General features: G+C 45.0%; 1 protein-coding gene across 1 annotated transcript in view; it reads left to right on the top strand.

Moving 5' to 3' along the window:
• The first annotated feature begins 23,227 nt into the window (after window positions 1-23,227).
• Window positions 23,228-27,678, top strand: part of CERS4 (ceramide synthase 4) — a 124,554-nt gene continuing 120,103 nt past the window's right edge. Inside the window, exon 1 of the mRNA XM_030220049.1 lies at window positions 23,228-23,291. The gene's annotated coding sequence lies outside the window, so the exon portion shown is untranslated. The remainder of the gene's footprint in view (window positions 23,292-27,678) is intronic.

Raw genomic sequence — 27,678 nt, forward strand, 5'->3', positions numbered from 1 at the left:
TTTTTTTTTACATTATTTGGATCCACATGTTATCTGTCGACAGCTGTTATTCCTTTTTACAGGTATATACAAACTTTACTTGACTGCAACAGGCAGTTTATCCAAAATTCATATGCTCGGGAAAGCAAACAGTTCTTTCAGTATCAAACAAATCAGTTTATATCCAAACCAAATAACTTGCTGGTAGAAACAGAAATTTTAAACTCTGTATTTTGTGCTCATTTTTCTACACTAAATAAATACACTGTATACAATACAGATGGCCAAATTTCAGTAAGGATATCTTGTTTCCTGATGGGTTCATCTTAAATGTTGTTGTAATCTGCTTTGGGAAGCATGGTGTTGTAAAGATATTGAAATTAAATGGAAGTAGAATTAAACTTTCCTTTCATTGGGGCACATGTACTCACATCTTCATCTGTTTTGTAGAACTTTACCTTTTAGATGAATTATTCTGTTGTTTGAGTATGTTTCAGGGACAAGTGGTTTATAAGTCAAAATAATAAAAATATTTTCTGTCAAACAGATCTCTCATTTCTGGAAACATAACTAAATGGGCTATAAGCCCCTAATGCAGCCCATTGGTTTTCTTATATTTTGCTCTTGTGATGGCTTATACTGTGCCAAAACTGGAAATACAGTGAGACAGAATAATAAAATTCAGTAACGTCCAAAACTTATATTTTATGTTTTAATCATCTTTATTAAAAGCAAAACATGTTGGTTGATAAGCTTCATACAGAACAAGAACAAGAACTTTTACCCCAAGAACTCTTCCCCTCCCTCCCTAAGCCCACCTGACTGTTTTCACCCACTAAAATAACACAACACATGTACAGATCAGTAGGACTCAAAGCATTTCATAACAAGTCAAGTCATAAACAACACAGTTTATACCAAATTGTTTAACCACACTTTGGTTTTGCCTTCAGGTTTAATAAGCAATACTAAGTGCATGTAAGGTCTAGATAAACAAATGTAAACAATCTATGTTTAAGGCATATGCCCTAAATATGTAATACTTGGTAGCAATAATTAAACAGTGATGGAATATTCACATAGCAGGCAACCAACAGATTTATTTTCCACTGAAAATAATCAACTTTGTATAAACTTGGCGACTAATACTGAGTTGCTTGCTATTTTGTATCTTGGCAGTGTATTGTTTGCCTGCATAATAAAATCGCACTTGCAAATATTTTCTAACATGGCTTTAATTAACAAAAGCTACCATAAGAGGCAGACATGGTTGTATAATTAGCATTATAATTTTATTTATATTGGGTAATGACTGAGTAAAATGCTATTAAAAATTATATTACAAAGCATGAAGTTGTCTTGGTTAACTTCTGCTGTATATCAATCAGTAGTAAATAATAGTAATAAACAATATTAAGTGCATTTTTATATCACTACATTCTTCAAAACAGAAGGAGCAAGTTTCCACAAACCATCTAGGCACAGGTAAAAAAAAAGCTTTCAAATGCTCCCAGGTTTCATCCTAATACATGTTAAATGTAGGATATGAATGTCATAAATAAATAAATATATAAAAACTCTGAATGTTGAGCACCTGATTCTCATAACATGATGTCTGTTTTAGTAGCCCATTACCAGGAGAAAAAAATATCTCTGCACGAATATAACACGTGCTAGGGTGTCCCTGTAACCAGCTCCTCTATGAAAAGTTATCCCGTTTTTATGCTTCCTTTGTGCACATCCGTATGCTGCACAAGCTAGCATGTTTGAAAATATAAGTGAGATTAATAAAAATGCTACCAACAATAAAGAACAACAACGTAGAGGCAGCAGCTCATAGGTTTGCTTGTTTTGTTTTCAGTATAGGGGATGACGGCTGTGCGGGGAAGGGAAAAAGACTGACCTAATTGGTTTCAGCGTTCTGAAGTCACTTCATCTCCTAGCCTTGAATGGAATGATATCTACCCAACTGCCAAATGTACCACGCCATCTAGTGGAGGTTTTTCATCTCCTTGGTAGACTGAACAAAAGTAAGTCTCTCATTACTTCTGAGTTTTCTTTTTCTCTATCCACATACTTCTCAGTCTTACGACCTCTTCATTTTATAGTTCTTTCACTTGACACAGCTACCCCAATAAATAAATAAATAAAACAAAACAAAAATAGTATAATAAGGTGACACCTTTTTTTTTATTGGAGCTTGCAGTTGCTGCAGAGAGCTCTTAGGGAACCCCTTTACTAAAGCTTAGCATGTGCTAACAGACATTAGCATGTGCTGTGTGTCACGAGGCCCTTAGGTATAAAATAGGACATGCAGCACTTAGCATGCGCTAATTCCATTACCATGCGCTAAGCTATAGATACTGGAGTAACTTAATACGTTATTATCTTGTTGTCCTTTTTTTTGTTTTGTTTTATTTCTATTTATTACATTTGAAATGGTCTAATATGGCAACCTCACTGCTTTTCCACAGCTACAAGAAAAGTTCTCATTACCTTGCTCCACGCTTTTTGCTGTATTAACTTTGTGCATTTGTTTTCCTGATGGACTTCCCTGCTTTCCTCGGTGTTCTATCTCTGATAGAATAGTGTGGTAGCCATATTAGTCCACTTACAAAGGTAATAAATAGACATTTAAAAAAAGGAAAAGAGGTACCATCTTTATGTTCTTTGTGTGTGTGTGTGTTGTTTTATTTCTCTTTATTACCTCAGCTTTTCAAATATTTTCCCCATCCCCCATCTTCTGGAAATGTTTATAGCTTTTGAATGTAACCCACTCCCCCCCCCCCCACACACACTTTTTACAAAGCTGTGCAGCAATGCCAACACAGCCCATGCACTTTGAACGAACTGTGTCAGCATTACCTCAATCTCAGCCGCCCGCTAGTGAGGCTTTGTAAAAGGTGGGGGCTGTCTTTACATCACAAATACCATATTAGTTCAGTAGGGGTGTGCATGCAGCAGATTTTTACTTTATTTTTTCGGGGGGGGGGGGGGGGAGGTGTTGTTTTATTTTGTTTTAGTCTGTGTAATTTTACACTCACTAAAATAAACTCTCACCGGTAGTATTTTAAAAAGTATGCAGGGCATAATGCCAACTCCAGCCCCTTGGGCTCATTCACCCAACCCCACCTGCAGTTCTTCATGGAGCAGGAGTGATCCACTCTCTGCTGTTCTTCCAACTGGTGCGGCTGACCTGAGAGGATGTTGAGTGCCTGAAATTATGTGGGAGGGATATAGAGGATGTGGGGGGGGGGGGGGCTGGTGATAACAGTGAGAGAAGGAGAAGACCAAAGATGGAGCAGAATAGTCTTAGCACAACCAGGCAGCATCAGCGTGCTAAGAAGACCTTATCTGCCAACAATTATATATATAGTGAGCACAGAATGCTAAGAGGCTCTAGTGCAGGAGACATGCGCCAAAAATTAGTGCAATGCGGTCAAACAGATATTAATGAGGTCATGTCCTATTTCCTCCCAATGCTCAGAGAACAACGCACAAAACAAAGATGCCTTACTGCTGAAAAAATGCCAGCTTGGAGCAGGCATTAGGGTGCTTGAAGAGAGGATTTCTCATGATTTTTTCTTTAAAATTTGCCGGATTTTATATAATTTGGAAGTAGAAGGAAGCCTGTGCAAGCCCCTAAGCGCTGGTAGTGAGAGAAGAATGCGTGCCAGTCAGAGCAAACCCAGAAGTGAAAGCACACATTGGTGCCTGTTTCCTGCATTGAAATATAAGCCTTCCAAGTACCAAAAAAACTTTAAACGCTTATATTTAAAGGTGCAGAAAACAGACGCCAATGTGTGCTTCACTTTCGGGTTTGCCTGGCGCATGCACACAGGAGCTGAGCTTACCATGAACCTCGTCTGTGCATGTGCCAAGCACGTTCCTTCCCCCCTTGCTTTTGCTTTTACTGCGTGCATTTAATTTGAATACCATTTCCTTTGAGCATTGGCAAGCTAGGTTTCTGCGCCGTTACAGCAGTATGATTTCTGTGCTGGTGGTTTACTGCGGGAATTATGAGCATCGGCCCATGAGTTTGTATCTGAGGCAAAGAAGAGTGAAGTGACTTGTCCAAGGTCACCAGGAGTGCCAATAGGATTTAATGTTGGTTTAGCTGGTTCTCAGCCAATCCCACTGCTTTAACCACTGGACTACTCCTCGACTCCATGTTGTGTGTGTGTGTGGGGGGAATCTCCTGAGAGATACTTCTACTGCCTCAGAATCTACTGGGGCTGCTCTAACATGCGGCTTTCCCACCGTCCATGGATCCCATGATCTTCCGCCTCAGAAGGAACAGGTTCAGTGATCTATCTTTACTTACTATTGTAACATTGGTTATCAACATACATCATGCACTCATATGGCCTCAGCTGGAAGCTCCATCTCTTCACACTAGCAAATTTAGAGAAATTTTATTGCTACTTCTAACAATTCTGGCTTCCTATTCACGTGGTAGGTCAGCCTCAGGCTCAGCACAATAGCTTTGGGGATGCCAAGACCCCTGAGCAACTCAGCTCAGGCTTGAAGGCACTCTCCCTGGGACTTTCTTTCATCAGCGTTACTATGTGAAATTATTACAAAAACCACTGAAGCCTTTCAGGCTGAACTCCCACACTATTACTAATCTACAAAGCCAACAGAAACTCCATCAGGCTGCAGGGTCCAAGGGTAGCTAGCTCTGCTTCACACACTTTTCCAGGAACAGGTAAGAGAGAAATGACATTCTCTTTAATTGGGACTCAGCTCTGTGCCATGGGATCACACTGCAGCTTCAGGGATTGCCACGCAGTCTTATGAACTTTTTACTGCTGACCAAGGGGATTTGTAGAGTTCATCTGTCCATGCTATTTCTGTTCTCTGGGAGGGATGGGGGTGGGCAAAATGTGTGAATGTGTACAAATGAAGGTTACACTGCTGCTGCCCATGCATTTCTTACTCTGTAGTGCAGTAGCACTCAGGAGGCAAGGGGTAGCTTCACGGTGAGAGCAGCAGCCGGGGGGACCAGGGAAGCCAGCTTCAGATCCCACCACTGCTCCTTATGGTCTTGGGCAAGTCACTTAATTCTCCATTTCCACTACTACTACTTATCATTTCTATAGCGCGATTAGACTTATGCAGCGCTGTACACTGAACATGTAAGAGACCATAGGCACCGACTCTGTGGGTGCTCGAGCACCCCTAATATTTTCACCCGCCGGAAGTTGGAACCGGAAGTTCCCTTCACCAGCCCGACCTGCCCAGTGCCCGCCCTCTTCTCCCTCAACAGTCCTCCGCCGGTCTGCCCTCGCCTTCCTGCGTGCCACCCAGAATTTTAAAAGTCATCTTACCTTGGGGTCCCAGTAGCAGCAGTGAAAGGCAAGCAGGCTCAGCGCTTCAGCCTTCCCTTCTCTCATCTCAGCTCTGGTCCCACCCTCATTTCCTGTTTCCACAAGGGCGGGACCAGAGCTGAGACGAGAGAAGGGAAGGCTGAAGCGCAGAGCCTGCTCGCCTTTCACTGCTGCCGCCGGGACCCCGAGGTAAGATGACTTTTAAAATTCTGGGCGGCACGCAGGAAGGCGAGGGCGGACCAGCGGAGGACTGTTGTGGGAGAAGAGGTCGGGCTGGGGTTGGAACTCGGAGGGAGAGGGGGCCTGGAACTCGGGGGAGGAGGAGGGGGAGAGGGAGGAGAGGACGGGGAGGGAGGGGGACGGGGAGAGGGGGGAGGAGGAGGGGGAGGGGGAATGCACCACCTGTAAAAAAAAAATTTTCAGCACCCCCAATCATTTTGAAAAGTTGGCTGCTATGTAAGAGACAGTCCCTGCTCGACAGAGTTTACAATCTAATCATGACAAACAGGACAAATAAGGGAATTACTTAAGGTGGGAATGTTAAAACAGACATGGGTACTGAACAAGTGAATAGGAGTTAAAAGTTAAAAGCAGCCTCAAAAAGGTGGGCTTTTAGCCTAGATTTGAAGTCGGCCAGAGCTGGAGCTTGACATTCTAATCCAAGAAGTCTATTCCAGGTGTATGTCCCCGGAATCTATATAGCATGCCTAGAGTTATGTGCAATTCGGCGTGCAAATCTAGGCGCATTTTATAACTATGCACATAGATTGTTTTAACAAACTGTTAAGCATTAACAGCTCTTAACAAGCAATAATGAGCACTAATTGGCAAAAATTAGAATTTACATGTGTACATTGCTAAGCGTATTCTGTAATGTTCAGAGATATGATATGATATGATATGACATAGTGCTTATATCCTGCTAAATCCCAAACCAAATGGTGGTTCAAAGCAGCTTACAGACTAATCACATCTTAAACCAGAAAAATAAGAAACATAATTTCTACAGAATTCAGGCATAATATTTTCTATATTTTTAAATCCTTACAAAAAGCAGTGCAGGTCCTCAGGTAATGAGAGCCAGAATTGAACAGCTTGGTAACCAAAAGATTTTTCTAGAACTTTCTTATGTTTAATGCCAAGAAACGAAGGATAGAGTAAGAGAAAATTATCTCTTGTTCACAAGGGTCTCTTGAAAAGAACATCCACCAAGTTTAACAGATATTCTAGACTGTCTTTCTTCTATGTTTGTGCAGCGCTGCGTATGCCTTATAGCGCTATAGAAATGCTAAATAGTAGTAGTAGTAGTAGTAGTAGATTCCATTAAACATTTCAAATACCAAACAAGCTAGTTTAAAAGAAAAGCAGGCTTCTACAGGTACCAGTGGAAGGAAATCAGGGCTGAAGTAATACTATTATGCCATTTCCCAAACATGCCCATGGGAAATTAACATGGTCTTTGAGGGGAATATTAACCCTTTGGTACCTGCGACTTATTTACTCAAACAAGCAGTTGTGTAAAGGGATTTGGATTTAACTCATGCCTTTCTCAGTAGCTCAAGGCATGTTACATTCAGGTACAGTGGACATTAAGGGGTCCTTTTACTAAGCAGTGGGAAAAAGGGCCCTGCAGTAGTGGCAAGTAAAAAGCCCCCCCCCCCCCCCAAAAGCTATGTGGTAAGATAACCCTTACCGTGTGCCATGCAATGCAATGGGGAGCACTTACTACTACTTGACATTTCTAAAGCGCTACTAGGGTTACGCAGCGCTGTACAATTTAACATAGAAGGACAGTCCCTGCTCAAAGGAGCTTACAATCTAAAGGACAAATGTACAGTCAGTCAAATAGGGGCAGTCTAGATTTCCTGAAAGGTATAAAGGTTAGGTGCCAAAAGCAACATTGAAGAGGTGGGCTTTGAGCAAGGATTTGAAGATGGGTAGGGAGGGGGCTTGGCGTAAGGGCTCAGGAAGTTTATTCCAAGCATAGGGTGAGGTGAGGCAGAATGAGCGGAGCCTGGAGTTGGCGGTGGTGGAGAAGGGTACTGAGAGGAGGGATTTGTCCTGTGAGCGGAGGTTATGGGCAGGAACGTAAGGGGAAATGAGGGTAGAGAGGTAATGAGGGGCTGCAGACTGAGTGCATTTGTAGGTAAAAAGGAGAAGCTTGAACTGTATGCGGTATCTGATTGGAAGCCAGTGAAGTGACCTGAGAAGAGGGGTGATATGAGTATATTAGTTCAGGCGGAATATAAGACGTGCAGCAGAGTTCTGAACAGATTGAAGGGGGGATAGATGGCTAAGTGGGAGGCCAGTAAGGAGTAGGTTGCAGTAGTCAAGGCGTCTGTGTTAAGGACTGCCGCGGTAATCCAGCAGTAACCGGGCAGCCAGTGGAGATGCCTGATTACTGCCAGCTTAGCGCCGCACTAGAGAACAAAACATTTATGGAGTGCAAGAAATGGCACACGCTCCAGCCGGAACTACCACCTTAGGCCGTATTGGGTCGCTGGTAGTTCCGTTTTAACATGCAGTAAGCCTGCACTGGGCTTACTGCTGCTTTGTAAAAGACCCCCTTACTTTTCCCTAGAGAGCTTACAGGATTGTGTAGACCTCAATCTTACCCCGCCCCCCCAGCAGTCTCTTTTCCAAGCTGAAGAGCCCTAACCTTTTTAACATTTCATCATATGAGAGGAGTTCCATCTCCTTTATCATTTTGACTGCTTTTCTTTGAACCTTTTCTGCGATATCTTTTTTGAGATACGGCAACCAGAATTGAACACAATACTCAAGGTGAGGTGGCAACATGGAGCAATACAGAGGCATTATAATATTCTTGGTCTTATTTACCACCCCTCTGCTAATAATTCCTAGCATCCTGTTTGCTTTTTCAGCTGCCGTTGCACACTGGGCAGAAGATCTCAGCGTATTGTCTTTGTTTGGGGGGTGCTTACTCACAAGATGGACTCTAGCATCAGGTAACTATGATTCGGATTATTCTTCCCAATGTGCATCACTTTACATTTGTTCACATTAAATTTCATCTGCCATTTGGATGCCCACTCCTCCAGTTTCCAAAGGTCTTCTGCCAATATTTCACATTCTGCGTGCATTTTGCCAACGTTTTGTGTCATCTGCAAATTTAACCATCTCACTTGTGGTTCCAGTTTCCAAATCATTTATAAATATGTTAAATAGCACTGATCCCAGTACAGATCCCTGTGGCACTCCTAGTCACCCTTCTCCACTGAGAAAAATGGACATTTAATCCTATTCTCTATATTCTGTCCAATTCCTAATCCACAAAAAGGATATTGCCTCCTATCCCATGACTTTTTAATTTTCTTAGGAGTCTCGCATGAGGAACTTTTGTCAAAAGCTTTCTGAAAATCTAGATACACTACATCAACCAGCTCACCTTTATCCACATGTTTATTCACGCCTTCAAAGAAATGAAGCAAATTGGTGAGGCAAGACTTCCCCTGGCTGAACCCATTGCTGACTCTGTCCCATTAAACCATGTTCGTCTGTGTTCCGTAATTTTATTCTTTATAATAGTTTCCACTATTTTGCCCGGCACTGAAGTCAGGCTTACATAGTAACATAGTAAGTGATGGCAGAATAAAAGACCTGAATGGTCCATCCAATCTGCCCAACAGTCACATTCATTATCAATTCAAGATTTAAATCAACAATGAACGTGATATTATATACTTGATCATGGAATTTATTTGGTGATTCTGGGACATAGACCATAGAAGTCTGCCCGGCTCTGTCCTTATGTTCCAACTTCTGGAGTTGCCGTCAAAGCCCTCTCCAGCCTATCCAAATCTGTCTTGTCATTTGCAGGACAAAGACCAATAAAAGTCTGCCTGGCACTGTCCTCACATTCCAAACCACTGAAGTTTCCTTCAAAGTTCTCTCCAGTCCATCCTAAACCGGATCGCAATATGCGAGACTCAGACTGTACATGCCAGCCCAGCACCGGCCTTAGCTGATACAGCCAGAGTTGCCACCTAAGCACCATTTGACATGCAAACACATATGCAACCCTTTAAGTTTTGTTTTTTTAATATCATTCATTTTCTAATTAGAGATCCTCTGTGCTTATCCCACGCTTTTTTGAATTCCAACACAGATTTATAAAAAAAAAGCGGCGTTACATTGGCCATCCTCCAATCTTCAGGTACTACAGATGATTTTAATGACGGGTTACAGATCACTAACAGCAGATCAGCAATTTCATGTTTGAGTTCTTTCATTACCCTGGGGTGTATACAATGCGGTCCAGGTGATTTATCACTCTTTAATTGTCAATTTGGCTCAGTATCAGGCGTATTTTCAAAGCACTTAGACTTACAAAGTTCCATAGTAACCTATGGAATTTTGTAAGTCTAAGTGCTTTGAAAATGAGCCCCTTTGTCTTCCAGGTTCACTGAGATTTCTTTCAGTTCCTCCGCATCATCACCTTTGAAAACCATTTCTGGTACAGGTAGATCTCTTACATCTTCTTCTGTAAAGGCCGAAGCAAAGAATTCATTCAATCTTTCCGCTATGGTCTTGTCTTCTCTAAGTGTCCTTTGGCTCCTTCATGATCCCACAGATTCCCTCACAGGCTTTCTGCTTCTGGTGTACCTGAAAAAAAGTGTTACTATGAGTTATAGTCTCTGCAGCAAGTTTTTCTTCCTATTCTCATGTAACAAATAAGTATCCACTCACTCTGCACCTACATTAACTTGATGTACACACTGTAACTTAGACCAGTTCCTCATATCTTATTCAGCTGTACATGTGAATTTGCCTTCAGTTTAGTCACCCATCTATTTATCCCAGCTAACTTTGTGCTACCCATCTTTTTGCCGTCTATATATCTGGCCCCTGGATATATAGTAAAATGTTTCATTAGCATCATATCTTTGTTATCTGAATGTACTAATGCAGTGGTTCCCAAACCTGGTCCTGGAGGTACCCCAGCCAGTCAGGTTTTCGGGATATCCACAATGAATATTCATGAGAGAGATTTGCATGCACCAGCCTCTTCTCCCTAGTGCGGCTCGCTTCTGACATAACTTCCTGTTTCCTCAGAGGCGGGCCGCAGTAGAGAGAAGAGGCCGGTGCCAGTGGCAGGGCAGCCAATGGGAAACGCTGCCGCCTTTTAAAAAACAAAGGTAGGCTTGGGGAAGGGGGGTTGAAGAAGGAAGGGGGGAGATGACAGACCATGATCGGGGGGGGGGGGGTGCCATCTCAGCCCTCACCTCAGGCGGCATCTCAGTGGTAAAATGCACTACAGTGGGGTGCACTCAGGCATCCCGCGGTAGTTCTGGCATCTGCACATACTTCCCACTTGGGGCGTTTGGAGGGTGGAAAGTACACAACCAGCGCTAATTGGTTAGAGCAGCCACATTATTGTACATCTACCAATTTGTGCATCATAGACCTTCCAACCAGAAACACATCAAGATCAACACGAACATACCTAAATCTCCATCACCCAAGCTGCAAAGGACTCAAATACAAATCAACCTATGCATCCAGCTTCTCCTATATAAGCACACAACTATGGAACGCAATACCAAAAGCCGTGAAAACAAAATATAACCACCTGAAATTCCAGAAATTACCAAAAAGTAACTTGTTCAAAAAGGCATACCCTAACGATCCAACGTAAATGCCTTAACCCAGCAACACAACAAAACCAAAGCTCCTACTGGACATTACCTAACTCTTCTTCTTACGATTCCCCAATGTGTCTGTCACACATGAACTTTACCACAACCTCACTTTGTATTTGTTATAACCGGTATTGGCGATCACTTCTACGGTACTATGTAAGCCACATTGAGCCTGCAAATAGTTGGGAAAATGTGGGATACAAATGTAACAAATAAATAAATAAATAGTGCGTGAGCCCTTGCCACCTACAAAATAGGTGTCGTAAGGACTCATGCGCTAACTGTGATCACCACATCTCATTTTCATTAACAACACAAGACACAGAGCTTCCAAAATTGTGAGTTGGGACCAGGGGCGTAGCCAGACTTCGGCGGGAGGGGGGTCCAGAGCCCGAGGTGGTGGTGGGGGGGCAGTTTAGCCTGCCTCCCCCAGCCACTTTCGACCTCCCCCCCCTGCCGCTGACCTTCCCCCATCTCCGCCGCCGCCAGGTACCTTTGCTGGCAGGGGTCCCCAACCCCCACCAGCCGAAGTCTTCTTCAGCGCCGGAGACCAGCAAAGGTACCCGGTGGCGGTGGGGGAGGGTCGGCAGCAGCAGGAGGAGGGATCAAAAGTGGCGAGGGAGGGTCGGCAGTGGGGTGTCAAAAGTAGAGGGGGCCAGGGATAAATCTGTGGGGGCCCATGGCCCCACCTAGCTACGCCCCTGGTTGGGACCCCAAATAGGGTCACGACCTGGGTGAGCTCTCCTTAGAGAATCATTATTCTGCACCTTCAGGGGGTCACACAATTTTATGTGGCCATGATCATGGGATCACAGCCACAAAAAGGTTGGTAAGCACTTAAGCCTTGGGAGCTTAAGAGCAAAGAGCACCAACAGCCAATGACAATCATATTAGTTTATCTGCGGATTGCCCTTTGATGGCTGGCTTCATTTAAGATAGTGTTGTATGTTTTATTATACATTGTTAAGAAATTTAGACAAGTGGTTTATAAAATTAATAAACACAAATACAGATACAGATACTAGAAAGCAGTCTACCCATTGAATGCATGAGACCCTCCTTTTAGTCCCAGGGTCCAGGATAGATCACTTGCTAATCAATTGAAATCATTTTGAAGTAGCCAGCATAATCTGTGCACATAGTGTGATGTAATACAATCCATATGGTCATAGCAGGGCACCCAATTTTGGGTGGGCCTAAGATGGGTGGGCAGAAGAACTCCACCCTGTCCCACAAGTGATTTTGTCTGTCCCTCTCTCGCCTGCATGCCATATGGTCTCTCAAACATCCCCCTCCCCCACATACCTTTTAAGTAGCAGATTTTCACTGGCAGTGAGCAGCAACTAATACACACAGCTCATGTTGGTCCCACAGCCTTCCTTCTGATGCAACTTCCTGTTTCCACATAAGCGGGAATACATCAGAGGGAAGGCTGTGGGGCTGGTGTGAACAGTATGTATCAGTCGCTGCTTGCTGCAGGTGAAGATCTGCTATTTACAAGGTATGCAGGAGGGACAGCTGTTCGGAGTTCTTGGCTGGTGGGACTTGGGGATCCCTGCCAGGGTTGCCAGGTGGAAAATTTTTTTCCCACCCAAACCAGCCTAAATCCAGCCCAAAACCCGCCCAAACTCAAACCCCGCCCCTGACACCCCCACCCCCGTGTCATCACCCCGCCCCCGCCGTCATCAACCCCGTCCCCGTCGTCATCAACCCCGCCCCTGCTGTCATCGGCCCCGCCTCCCCCATCCTTGGCCCCGCCTCCCCCTCATCGGCCCCGCCCAGAACGTCACTAACCCCGCCCAAAACGTCACTAACCCCGCCCCCCGTGGCCGAAAAAACTGCCTAAAAAACCGCCCAAAAGGCAAAAAAGAAGCCCAAAAAACCGCAACCCGCCGCGGGCAAAAATTTCCCGCGGCAGGTCGCGGAAAACCGCCCAATTGGCCGGTAAAACCGCCCACCTGGCAACACTGATCCCTATGATGTCATAGGTGTGCTGCTACTGGGTGGGCCTGAGCCCAAATTGGGTGGGCCTGGGCCCACCCTTGGCTACGCCACTGGGTCATAGTGTCCTCCAGCTTCAAATAACTTTCTTTCAGTCAAAAGCTGAACATGAGAGAGAGAGAGACAGAGAGAGCAGTTCCAGGCTTGCAGCTCAGGCCTCTGAACACTAGGTGGCGCTGCCCACCCTAAAATCACTTGCCACAGAGGACCTGTAGGCATCTAACAACTGACATCAGCTATATCCAATCATAAGCATCAGCTCTGTATAAAGGAAAACTTTCAGAATGAAGTCAAGAAGGACATAAAAGAATACTTTAGTGGGGTGTGGGTGGGGGTTGGGACGTTGGGCTGGGGAGTAGGAGTGCTGATCTTGCGAGGAAGTGAGTCAGTGGACTTTGGGGGGGGTCTATTGTTTTTTCTTTGCCCCTGGGGTCTAGTGCTCTACATATGAGGGGATCAAGGGAGTTACGGTTTAGGGTGGGTGGATTGGGGGGGGTCACTGGGGAAGAGGGGGGAAGAGGGCATGCAGTGTCTGGGGGGGATACCCAACTTGGTACTTAACTTTAATGACTGTATTGAATGACATCTACTTTAAAGCTTATGACTTTTAATGTTAAAGGCTTAAATGCTCCTAGGAAACGACAGCTGATTTGGCAAGAAATACTTAGATGCAGACCTCAGGTGGTTATGCTACAGGAAACTCATCTGAAAAGGGCACATAAACATTTGTTCCGAAATAGCTATTACTCCCAGACTTATTTTGCCTCAGATGTGACAGGTAAAAAGCAGAGCGGAGTGGCAATACTCTTTCATTCAAATTTGCCCATACAAGTCCACCAGGTAAAGAGAGACTCAAAAGATAGATACTTACTGCTAAGATGCACCCTAGAAAATCAGGAGATTACCCTAGGATCTATATATGGACCCAATACTAATCAAACCTCTTTTTTTCAAATCACTTAAGACACGTCTACACACTGTACTGGAAGGTCAGCTTATTTTGGGTGGAGATTTTAACGCCACTTTATGTCCTGAACTGGACAAATCCAGTCACCATTCTTGCAGTGATAAGGTAATAGCAAAACACTTTAACACCTTTGTTAATGATATGGGCCTGTTTGACCCCTGGAGAGATACACACCCTACGGAACGTGACTACTCATTTTATTCCCCAGTACACTCTACATATTCAAGAATAGATTACCTGCTAGTTGATAAATTATTAGGAGACCGAATCACATCAGCACATATAACCAATATCACAGTATTTGATCATGCCCTTTGTACGATACAATTGAACTGGCAATGGGGACAACAAAGGGAGAGGCATTGGACGTTGAATAATGGACTTTTGAAACAGGAAAAGGTTTGTCAGGATTATGTTTGAGTCTTGAAGGAATACTTGTCCAATAATGTCAACTCAGGACCCTCGATAGCTATAGTGTGGGAGGCACTCAAAGCAGTCACCCGTGGTCATTTTATACAGGTAGCTGGACAGTATAAGAAACAGAGGTTGCAGACTACACTGCAGTTGCGGGGAACATTGAGACTTTAGAAGCTAGACATAAACTTACAGGCTCTCCACGGGTATACAGAGAATTGCAGGCTGCAAGAATACAATTGGATGCTTTATTATCCCAACACCTTGATTTCATTAATGAAAAAATGAAGCTTCATACATACACGACTAGAAATAAGATTAGTCGGCAACTAGCTGTTAAACTTCGTAGGTTGAAGATAGACCGTAACATCTATTGTATCAAGGATCCCAAGGGGGAGATGCTTAAAACATCTCCGGAGATCAGAGCTCGGTTTAACACCTATTATGCTGAGTTGTATGCTGGGGATGGGGAGATAGAGGAAAACAATATTCAGTCATACCTGCAAGCAACGCCCTTACCCACCCTAACACCAGATCAACAACATGCCTTAGATGCTCCTATCACAGTCCAGGAAGTGTTAGCAGCAATTAAAACCTTGAAAACAGCTAAATCACCAGGTCTGGATGGTTATACCAGTGAATTCTATAAATAATTTGCCACTCACTTAGCGCCTATTTTAACAGAAGTGCTTAATGCTGTACTGGCGGGTGCTAGTCTCCCACCCACTATGAAGGAGGCCTGGATTGCAGTAATTCCTAAACCGTATAAGGAGGCGACTGAGTGCTCCTCCTATCGCCCAATCTCCGTCTTGAATGTAGATGTGCATATTTTAGCTAAAGTATTGGCGAATAGATTAACCAACATTTTACCCACCCTGATACATCCAGACCAGGTAGGCTTTGTGGCCAATAGACAGGCTTCTGACAATATTAGGCGTACTCTGAATGCCATGTATATTGCAAATCAGAGTAAGACACCCTATTGCCTGCTAAGTGTGGATGCTGAAAAGGCATTCGACAGGGTGCATTGGCCATTCTTACATCACGTCCTCACACATTTTGGGTTTGGGTCTAACTTCAAGACATGGATTGCTGAACTGTATACCCAACCGAGAGCAGGGGTGAAAATTAATGGGCAGGTATCCTCCTTCTTTGAACTGAAAAGAGGTACACGTCAGGGTTGCCCCTTGTCACCATTGCTATTTGCTTTAGTAATGGAACCCTTAGCGTGGTCTATCAGAAATAATTCAGTAATCAAAGGTGTGCAGGTGAGAAATTGGGAATCCAAGATAGCGTTGTTCGCAGATGATGTCCTTTTGACTCTTACTTCACCCCTGGACTCCATCCCCAAGGTCATGCAAGAACTAGAGGCATATGGGAAGGTGTCTGGATTCAAGATCAATTATGAGAAAACGGAAGCCCTAGCCTGTGGTATGTCGGAAGACTACTATCAGCGCTGTAAACCTTTAAAATGGGTACCTAAGAGTATTAAATATTTGGGGGTCTTCCTTACAAACACTATACAGGACATTATTGCTGTCAATTATACACCGCTTTTAAAGGAGATCAGAGAGGACTTGGAGAGATGGGAGCCTTTGGGCCTGTCATGGTTTGGGAGAATAGCCACTGTTAAAATGAATATCTTACCCCGCTTACTATATCTTTTCCAGGCCTTACCACTCCCCATTAGTGACCACATGATTAGTACTCTACAGGTGCGATTACAAAAATTCATATGGAAAGGAGGCAAAGCTAGAATTCACCCTACCATATTATACACAGGCCGTAGGACCAAAGGAGGTTTAGGCGTCCCAAAATTAGCTCTATACCATAAGGTGACGCAAGCCAAATCGGCAGTGGAATGGTTTCTGAATGCCCCTCACAAACTCTGGGTACAGATGGAACAACATATATTACATAGCCCCTTGCAGCTTGGACATTTATTGTGGCTACCACCTCACCATCGACGTCTGGGGGTAGAGGTGAGCCCGATAATTAGCTTTACCCTGTCCTGTTGAGATACACTAGACTGTTCGAGGGACAGATACTGCTCCCGGCTATCCCCCATTGCATGTAACTTAGCATTCCCACTAGGTTGTTCTAAATCAGTTTTTACCAGATGGAATAGGACGGGGTTGGAGTTATGGGGGCAGTTGGTGAATAAAGACACTTTTATAGAGTTTCGAGAACTGGCAGACACTTATAACTTGCCCTCCACAGACTATTATGCTTATACTCAATTGATTCATTTTCTCACTTCAAAAAAGGAAGGCGGGCACACTTATTTGGGGAGCCAACCTTCCTAGAAGAACTATGTGTGCGTACACAAAGGACACGAGGTCTTATCACTTAAATCTAAGGGCACTTTAGAGACAAACTAGATGTTAGTCACAAACACAGGGTGTTATGGGAAAAGGAGTTGGGGGTGAGGTACACTGAAGAGGAATGGAAAACACTAGAGAGGCGCTCCGTACTTATATCTCCAGCAGTACATATTCAAGAAAATCTGGCAAAAGTGCTTTACCGCTGGTATTTAACCCCGGTGAGGCTTAGCCACATGTTTAGATCAACATCTCCGAATTGCTGGCGCAACTGTGGCCAGAGGGGTACATTAGGCCATATCTGGTGGACCTATCCTAAAGTAAAAGCATTCTGGAAAACGGTTCAGGCCAGGATTAGACATTGGGTGGGAGTGGAGATACCCTTGGACCCTGCAGTATTTCTGTTTCATAGAACCATAGTAGGGGTGAGTACTCATGGTCAAATATTGCTTAAACACTGCTTTTGTGTGGGCAGACTACTTATAACTCACTCCTGGAAACAAAGTACCAGCCCATCTGTGATCCATTGGCTAACTCTGCTGCGGAGCATTGCGGAGAAAGAAAGACTGGTGGCGAAGGAACGAAAACAGCTACCTAAATGGACTAAGATCTGGGAGCCTTTGGGTATTTTTATGGCATTAAGCTGATGTCTAACAATAATAGCTATGTGGTTTTGATGATCTTCTCTAGACACTGTGAGGGGGGGTGGGGGAAGAAGGCAGCGATCAGTAACTTGGCTATGTTTTGCTGTAATGAGAAGGGGGTTCTCTTTTTCTTTTCTTCTTTTCTTTTTTACTTTTTTTGGGGAATAACAGGGGGAAAAAATCTTCAAAATTACAAGAAAACTGATTGTAATACAGATCAATGGACAAGTGTTGTAGCACGATATCCTCATGTTTACACTATGTACTCCAGTTGATGCATATAACTTGCTGTTTGTATTTGTATGTCATTGACTTGTTCAATAAAGCTTCTTGTTTAAAATAAAAGAATACTTTAAATTTGAAAAAAAAAAATAGTTGGCACCATCAAACCTCAGTTCCACCAAAAGTCCTAGATCTGTGCTCATTTACCAGTAAGAAGCAAGCATAGGAAAACAGCTTGTAATGTCATTGTTTATTTTAATGCTGTAATCTAAATCAATATTTATTGTTATTGTCTTCTTCAGAGTTTAAAAGGTTTGAAGCAACCCCAGTGGAATGGAGGAGTAGCCTGAGGGATGGTTAGAGCAGTGGGCTAAGATCCAGGGAAGCCTGGTTTGAATCTTGTAGCTTTGTTTATTGTAAGCCCTGGGGACAGGAAATGGAACTTGATATACCACCTTTTGGAGGTTTTTGTAACTACACTCAAAGTGGTTTTACATATATTCAGGTACTTATTTTGTACCAGGGGCAATGGAGAGTTAAGTGACTTGCTCACAAAGAGCTGCAGTGGGACTTAAACTCAGTTTGCCAGGACCAAAGTCCACTGCACTAACCACTAGGCTACTCCTCCACTCCAAATGCCTACTGTATCTGAATGTAACTATCCTGGAACTACATCTGAAAAATGATGCTGCTGTGCTGTTCTTTATCATCAAAGTCCCCTTCCCATGTAATCATCAAACTAATACACATAAAACATGAGCACTGCACAGACAACTGAAGAGTGGATTTCCATCAAACCACTATGCAATTATCACACTGATGTATAGTTTGAAAACAGCACGGATAATTGAAGCAGAGCTTCATCAGAATCTCATGCAGGCACTGTAGTGATAGACAGATATATGAATACAGATGGACAGCTGAAGAGCCAAACCCCACTGGTACATGTAGTATGAATAAAACACAGACAGCTGGAGCTCACTAGAGCTCCATGCAGACAGCACACATGTCATGCTTTCAAAGCAGGAAACTGGGTTGTGAGCCCTTGGGCCACTGCCGAGGAGCGGCAGCGGCAGGCAAAACCACCCCACACCGGAGACTAGGCAGAACAGGACTGGAACTCCGGAGTGGAGTTGCAGCAGAGGCAAACAGGCAGGACTAAAGCAGAGCAGGGACCCTTAAACTTCACCTGCACTTGGCCACTTTTCACCACGAGTTGAGCTCCTGGCTGCAGGTGGCTGGCAGGACTTACTGGGCAAGGCAGGGCTGGATACCCACTAGGCTGAACCAGGACTGAGGGTCAGAGAGGAAAGGAACATACAGGGACAGCAGGGCAAGGAAGGGATAAGCTAAAGGACAGAACTGAAAGCCTGCAGAACAGCCACTAAAGACACAAACAGACAAGGACTAGACACAAAACCGAAGAGTAAACCAAAGGACAAGCCGGGTCTGGGCAGGCAGCGGACAGAAGAGAAAACCAGGATACTAACTGTTATGATTGGGGTCAGAACCCCTCTCAAAGTTACTTTTTTCCTGGTGGTCAGCTTAGCTGGCTTCTGTTTCTTTTGTTTGTCCTTTCTGAGCTGCTGGTTCTCTCTCTCTGTGCTGGCAGCTTCCAGCAGCATGACTCTAATTGTTTCACTTTACCACAGCTGTGTGGGTGGACTGAGTTAGCTGTACCTCTCTTTGGGTGTACTGGCTTCAAGTGCTTCATGGTGTTGCATTCAGGGTTGCCAGCTGGGAAAAATTTTCCCAGCCCAAAACCAGCCGTAAACCCGCCCAAAAACTGCCCGCAGCCAACCCCCGCCCCCGCGTCACCGAACCCCGCCCCCTGTGTCACTAACCCCGCCTCCCGCGTCACTAACCCCGCCTCACGCGTCACTAGCCCCGCCCCCGACGTCACCCCTGACGTCAACCTCGCCCCTGAAAGGCTTCTATTGGACCAAATTGGACCAATAGAAGTCCCGGCAGCGGGAAAACCGGCCAATCGGCGGCAGTGAAAACCCACCCAATCCCGCACCGCGGCCGCTCGAAAACCCGCCCAAATCCCTGCAACCCACGCGATTCGAAATTTCCCCGCAGCCGTTCCCGAAAAGCCGCCCAATTCTGCGGCTTAACCGCAACCCTGCCGATAGTGGTTGCATTGGTGTGGGTTGGGCCTCTCTGGGTCAGTGTGCTTTTGCCTAGGTCTAGGTAATGTGACATCATCAGGGAGGGCCTTGATAAGGAAGTGGTGTTGTTTCCTTCAGAGCCTTTGCAACGGTGGTGTTTGCTTTAGGTAGGGTGGTGCAGTGTGCACTTCTGACTTTGTGTCTAGTTTCCCTGCTTGCTTTTGCTAAGGTCCAGGTTAGTGTTAGTGCAGTGTGCACTGGTGACTGTGTGTTTAGCTTTCCTGCTTTTCCCTTATGGTTCCCCTGCTTTTCCCTCTTGGTTTTGGAAACATTGCTATGTGTAGGGCTTTGGAAGCTCTGTTGCTGATAGAAGTACTTCAGGGTTTGGTGTTGTTAGGAACACTGCAGAGTTTGCTGTTAGAAGTGTTTGTGCTATTGGGAGCATTGCAGTCTTTGCTGTTGGTGTTTGGTGCTTTAGAAGCACTTTTGGCTTATGTGTTAGCTTCCCTGCTTTTTCCTTGTGGCTCCCCTGTCTTCCCTTTTAGTGCTAGGAGCTCTTCTGGTTGCTTGCCAGAGTAGTGCTTAGGAAGCACCTTGTTAGTTTTGTATCTAGCTGGCTAGAACAATGCTTAGGTAGCTTGTTAGTTTTGTGTTTAGCTTTTTAGTGTAGAGCTCTGCTTGTAGCTTGGTGCTTAGTAGCACCTGTGTTAGCTTTGTGTTTAGTTCCCTGCTCTGTTAGTTTAGGGCTTAGAAAGTCCCTTTGTTGAGCAGGGCTTAGGAGCTCCTGTTTAGTATAGGGCTCAGGAAGTCCTTTTGTCAGTTTACTGTTAGGAACACTCCTGCTGGTTTAGGGCTTGGGAGCACGTAGATCAGTTTAGGTTTAGGAGCACTTCTGTTTCCAGTCCTGGTCCCTGTGTCATCCGGTATCCAGTAAGTCCTGCCAGCTACTCGAACCCAGGAGCTCAACTCCTGGGGGGCTTAGTAGCTAGGTGCAGGTGAAGCTGTGTGGACCAGTCCTGTGTCCTCCAGTCCGGGGGATTCCAGTCCAGTGTTCCAGTCCGGGGGGTTCCAGTCCTGTGTCCTCCAGTCCGGGGAATTCCAGTCCAGTGTTCCAGTCCATGTGTTCCGGCTCGCTGGGCGGTGCCTGCAGTCCCTGCCGGTGTCGGTGTGCTTGCCCAGCATTGGTTGGCGGGTTTTGCCTGCTGCTGTCGCTCCTCGTCAGCAGCCCAAGGGCTCACATTTGCTCCAGAGCCCAGCCCCGCGGAGCTGAACTTGAGAACCTGACACTAGCCAGGTCAGGGCAGGCAGCAGACAGAAGAGAAAACCAGGAAACAAGCCGGGTCAGGGCAAACAGCAGAATCAGGCAAGAAACTAAAGCAAGAAACCAGACTAGGCAGAAGTGCACAGAGCACCAACATACCAGGGACCTTAGACGCAAGGCAAAGGCAGAGAGGTTCCAAATGGCTAATAAGCCTAGCAGCAGCTGAGGCTCACTGCAGCAATCACCAGGAAACTACAGGGGCTGTGTAGGTTCAAACAAACAGAGCAAGTCTGGCAGTCTGGAAGATCCGGACTGGACTGGGCTGAAATCTGGAACGGGTGACAGTACCCAGACAATCTAATGCAGCCAGCACACAAAGACAGAGACAGAACTAGCACAGGAAGGACAGACAGGAGCCAGCTCAGAAGCTGACCACAGAAAATAAGGTGTGTCTGAGAGGGGTCACGGCCACAGACGTGACAACACACTGGTACCCACAAAGCACGAATACAACATGAACAACTAAAGAATGGATTTTCATCAGAACCTATATAGGTATTGCATGAAGGCAACATACAGCTGAAGAGCAGATCTTCATCAGAGACATGAGTACAGCAGAGATGAAGTGGTCTGGCCATAGTAAAGCATAAACACTTACCCCTTTCCTCTATCCTCAGATGGAAACCCAAATTAGGACACCCCCTTTCATTTCTCCCTGTAGAATGCCTAGCCCCCTCCATCTCTCAACTTTATGTCTCCTCGGAGACACTCTCTCAGGCCATTCTTAATCCTTATATTCATTGGAGAGAACCCTGCCAACCTGCCCGCTTCCAGAAGACAGATCCCCAGCCCTGCTGAGAGTCTTAATCTCTGTCCTCCCCAATACAGACTGTAGTCCCACCTCTTCCATTCATGCATTGGCAGGCCCTGGCCACTCCATCATTTCTTGGAGAGACCTCAGTCTCCTTCCTCCTGCAGCCTGTCCATAAGCACATAAGCACCTCCATACTGGGAAAAGACCAAGGATCCATCAAGCCCAGCATCCTGTCTCCGACAGCGGCCAATCCAGGCTTCAAGAACCTGGCACCCCCCCCCCCCAAAAAAAATGATTTTTTAATAATGTTCAATGGACGTTTCCCTCAGGAATCTGTCCAAACCCCCCTTAAACTCCGTAAGGCCAGCTGCTGTCACTACATTCTCCGGCAACGAGTTCCAGAGTCCAACTACACGCTGAGTAAGGAAAAACTTTCTCCTATTTGTTTTAAATCTACCATATTCTAGCTTCATCTTGTGTCCCCTGGTTCTATTGTTGTTTGAAAGTGTAAACAAACGCTTCACATCTGTCTGCTCTACTCCACTCATTTTCTTGTAGATGTCTATCATATCACTCCTCAGCCGCCTTTTCTCCAAGCTGAAGAGCCCTAACCTTCTTAGCCTTTCCTCATAGGGGAGTCGTTCCATCCCTTTTATCATTTTCGTAGCCCTTCTCTGCACCTTCTCCAGTTCCTTTATATCTTTTTTGAGATGCGGCGACCAGAATTGGACACAATATTCAAGGTGCGGTCGCACCATGGAGCGATACAATGGCATTATAACATCCTCGTGTTTGTTTTCCATCCCTTTCCTAATAATACTCAACATTCTGTGCGCTTTCTTAGCCACCGCAGCACACTGAGCAGTTTTCAACGTCTTATCAATGATGACTCCCAGATCCCTTTCTAGGTCTGTGACTGCTAACGCGGAACCTTGCATGACATAGCTGTAATTCGGGTTCCTCTTACCCACATGCATCACTTTTGCACTTGTCAACACTGAACTTCATCTGCCACTTGGATGCCCAATCCCCCAGTCTCACGAGGTCCTCCTGTAATCTTTCACACTCCTCCTGCGACTTGACGACCCTGAGTAACTTTGTGTCATCTGCAAATTTAATTACCTCACTAGTTACTCCCATCTCTAGGTCATTTATAAATATGTTAAAAAGCAGCGGTCCCACTCCCAGCACAGACCCCTGAGGGACCCCATTAACTACCCTTCTCCATTGAGAATACTGGCCATTCAATCTTACTCTCTGCTTCCTATCTTTCAACCAGCTCTTAATCCATAGCAATACCCTACCTCCGATCCCATGTAGTTTATTTTTCTAAAATGCATGAAGGCTCCTTTCCCTCTTCTCTCCCCCCCCCCCCCCCCCCTGTGTTTCTCTCACCTTCTCCTCCTCTCTCCACCCCTCTTTGCTAAAAGACCCTCCTTCCTTCCTTCCTCCCGTCCGTCTGTCCCTCCCTCCTCTCTCCGATCCCTCCCTCCCTCTCTGTCCCTCCTCGGCTCGGCTGATCCTCTCTGTCTGCTCGGACTCGGCTTTCGGGCACAGAGCTCAGGTAAGACCGATCTGTCCTTCTCTACCCTATTATTCCAAGGCAGCCCTATACCGTGTGATCCCCCCCCCCCCCCCCACCCCTCCAGTCCTTCTCTCTGGTCTGATATTCTTCTAAAAACGTGACATCCTGCTCTGATATTCCTTTCCCTCTCGCATTATCTCGCTCCCTCCCGCAGGATTGTCTGCTGGACCGGCTTTTGATGCTTCTCTCCCCCCCCCGGGGGGGTGGGGGGGAGGGAATGACTGTGACTCGCCGGAGCCTCCCCCAGACTTTCCCTGAACGCAGGAGGGGAGAACCGAGTGCAGGGGTACAAGACATGGCAAGGAGGGCAGGGAAACGAATGGGTTGGTGGGGGTGGCGGAGGCAAAATGTGCGAAATGAGAATAGTAGAGTGTGGTGGGGGCAGACTAATAAGGCCGAGGGGGTAGTGATGGGCTTTAATGAGATGCGGTGCCACTAGTGTTAGGCAGACTGCTAGGGTGCTGCCTTGGAGTCAGGCAGATGGAGGGAAAGGGGAGGGGGGGGGGGGAGGCAGCTCGTTGCTTTTCCAGGTTCAAGGCCATTTGAGTTTTTCCGGAGGAAAGGGGCAAGAGACAGCAGGCCTTATTTTCCATTCATTCTTGTCTGTAACTTGTAGATATCGCTGTTTGTGCAATGACAGTGTATTCACTCTCTGTTCCCTCTGTGATTTGTATTAGTGAAACTGAGGTATAGTGTTCACTGCCTTAACTGCAGTGAAAGTGTTACACCATGCACTCACGCCTCCATCTGAGTTGTTGCTAGTGAAAATGTGATGCAGTGATCACTGTGTTGAGAGTGTTATACGGTACATTCATTCTCCCATATTTGTCATGCATTAATGATTAGAAGCATAGTGATCACCGTGTTAATGCAGTGATAGTGGTACACTGTGCATTCTCTCATCTATGTCTTGTGTTATTACCAACAGTGAGTTGCAGTGCCAGCATTTCTGTATATATTTTTATAGTACATATGCTCCATTTTGGTCTGTTTCCTGTGAATCAGCAGGTCTCTTTATCTGTAATAATGAGGTGTTGTAGTGTGCATTCACTCTGACTTGTGTGATTAACGATAATGAAAGGTTGGTGTTTGCATTCACACTTAATGCAGGCCACAGTGGCACTTGCAAGTCTCCTGTCTGTGACTTGTTTTATTAATGAAAATGAAGTATGGTGATCACTGTGTTAGTACAGTAATGCACACTCGCATCAGTGTTAGTGGAAATGAGATGCAGTTTACCCTATTATTATTATTTATTAGATTTTGCGCACACCTTTTTCATTAGTAGCTCAAGGTGAGTTACATTCAGGTACTCTGGATATTTCTCTGTCCCAGGAGGCCTCACAATCTAAGTTTGTACCTGAGGCAATGGAGGGTCAAGTGACTTGCCCAAGATCACAAGGAGCAGTCGTGGGATTTGAACCGGCCACCTCTGGCTTGCAAGACTGTGCTCTGGCCAAGCTTTCATCTGTGACTTGTGTTATTGAAAATGAGGTGAATCTTAATGCAGTGGCAGTGTAACGCTTTGCACTCAGTCTTCCATCTGTGTGAGCCTAGGGATGAACAGTCAAAACATTTTTATTGGGTTTTTTTTTGTTTGTTTTTTCATTCCAGAATGAATGTTGTCAGGAGTATGCACTATGGGGTAAATTCTATAAGTAGTGCCTAAAAATCACCGTCGATAATGTGACGTGCTTAGCGCAACAAGTACGCTTTCTTTATAGATTCATGCTTAGCACTAAGGTACTCCTAAATGTAAGCAGCTGTAAGTAGGCTCTGCTATAACCAGGCCTAAATACTGGTGCCTAAGTTAGACGCACTTAGGAGTGAGTTTGTATCAACACGCATAAAATTCAGGAACGCCCCAAAACTGTTATGCACGATAGGATTTAGGCGCAATCCATCATAGAATTGGATATGTGCCTAAATCCTAATTATTGCTAATTAGTGCTGATAATTGATTATCTCCCAATTATCAGCACTCACTCTCCCATCCCTGTGTCTTGTTGCTACTGAAAACGAGATGCAGTGATCACGCTACAGTGTGAGTGCCACACTGTGCACTCACTCTCTAATCTGTGACTTGTGCTGTTAATGAAAATGAGATGCACTGATCATGGTACAGTGTGAGTGCTACAGTGTGCACTCACTCTGTCGTCCGTGTCTCGTGTTGCTACTGGAAATGAGATGCGGTGATTACTGTACAGTGGGAATGCTACACCATGCACTCACTGTCTCGTCTTTGTCTTTTTCTTATGTTGTTAAAGAAAATGAGATGCAGTGATCATAGTACAGTGTGATTGTGACACCCTGCACTCACTTTCTCATCTGTGTCTTGTGTTAATGAAAATGAGATGCATTGAGCATGGTACAGCGTGAGTGCTATACTGTGCATTAATTTTCTCATCCCTGTCTTGTTAATGAAAATGAGATGCAGTGATCAAAGTACAGTGTAAGCTCAACATTATGCATTCACTCTCTCTTCTGCGTCTTCTGCTGTTAATGAAAATGAGATGCAGTGATCATAGTTCAGTGTGATTGCTACATTGTGCATTCAGTCTCTCGTCCCTGTCTTGTGGTGTTAGTGAAAATGAGATGCAGTGATCATGGTGCAGTGTGAGTGGTACACTGTACGCTCACTCTGTCGTCCGTGTCTGATGTTAATGGGTATGGGATGCTGTGGTCATAGTTCAGTGTGAGTGCTACACCCTGCTCTCATTCTCTCGTCTGTGTCTTGTGTTGTTACTGAAAATGAGATGCAATGATAATGGTACAGTATGAGTGCTACACCGTGCACTCACTCCCTTGTCCGGGTTTTTTGTTGTTGCTGAAAATGAGATACAGTGATAGCTGTACAGTGTGAGTGCCACACTGTGCACTCACTCTCTAATCTGTGACTTGTGCTGTTAATGAAAATGAGATGCAGTGATCAAAGTACAGTGTGAGAGCTACACCGTGCACTCACTCTTTCGTCTGTGTGTTGTGTTGTTTCTGAAAATGAGATGCAGTGATAGCTGTACAGTGTGAGTACTACACCATGCACTCACTCTTTTGTCTGTGTCTTGTGCTGTTAATGAAAAGATGTAGTGATCAAAGTACAGTGTGAGTGCTACACCGTGCACTCACTCTCTCGTCCATGTCTTGTGTTGTTACTGAAAATGAGATGCAGTGATCACGGTGCTGTGTGACTGCTACACCGTGCACTCGCTCTGTCGTCCATGACTTGCTTTGTTAATGAAAGTGAGTTGCTGTGATCAAGGTACAGTGTGAGTGCCACAACATTCACTCACTCGTCTGTAGCACAGTGTGAATGGTGCACCGTGCACGCACTATCTCGTCTGTGTCTTCTGTTGTTAATGAAAATGAGATACGGTGATCACAATACAGTGTGATTGCTGCACCATGCACTCTCTCGTCCATGTCTTTTGTGGTTACTGAAAATGAGATGCAGTAATAGTGGTACAGCGTGAGTGCTACACTGTGCACTCACTCTTTTGCCTGTGTGTTGTGTTGTTTCTGAAAATGAGATGCAGCGATCATGGTTAAGTGTGAGTGCTACAGTGTGCACTCACTCTCTCATCTGTGTCTTGTGTTGTTAATTAAAATGAAATGCAGTGATTATGGTACAGTGTGAATGCTGTACCGTGCACACACTCTCTCGACCGTGTTTTGTGTTGTTAATGAAAATGAGATGTGGTGATCATGGTACAGTGTGATTGCTACTACTAATCATTGCTATAATGATACTAGAAATATGTAGTGCTGTACACATTATATTCAGTTGCTTTCTCTGTCCCTAGAGGGTTTACAATCTAAGTTTTTTTTTGTACCTGGGGTAATGGAGGGTTAAGTGACTTGCCCAAGGTCACAAGGAGCTGCAGTCGGAATTGAACCCAGGTTGCCAGGATCAAAGCCTACTGCTCTAACTATTAGGCTACACCATGCACTCACTCCTTTGTCTATGTGTTGTGTTGTTTCTGAAAATGAGATGCCGTGATCACTGTACAGTGTGAGTGCTACACCATGCACTCAGTCTCTCGTCTGTGTCTTTTGTTGTTACTGAAAATTAGATGCAGTGATAGAGGTACAGTGTGAGTGGTACACCGTGCACTCACTCTTTTGTCTGTGTGCTGTGTTGTTTCTGAAATTGAGATGCAGTGATCACTGAGTGCTACAGTGTGCACTCACTCTCGTCCATGTCTTGTGTTGTTACTGAAAATTGGATGCAGTGATCATAGTTCAGTGTGATTGCTACACAGTGCATTCACTCTCTCATCCGTGTCTTGTGTTGTTACTAAAAATAAGATGTGGTGATCACGGTACAGTGTGAGTGGTACACTGTGCACTCACTCTTTCATCTGTGTGT

The sequence above is a fragment of the Microcaecilia unicolor genome, chromosome 11, assembly GCF_901765095.1.
Source record: "Microcaecilia unicolor chromosome 11, aMicUni1.1, whole genome shotgun sequence".
Classification (NCBI taxonomy): Eukaryota; Metazoa; Chordata; class Amphibia; order Gymnophiona; family Siphonopidae; genus Microcaecilia; species Microcaecilia unicolor.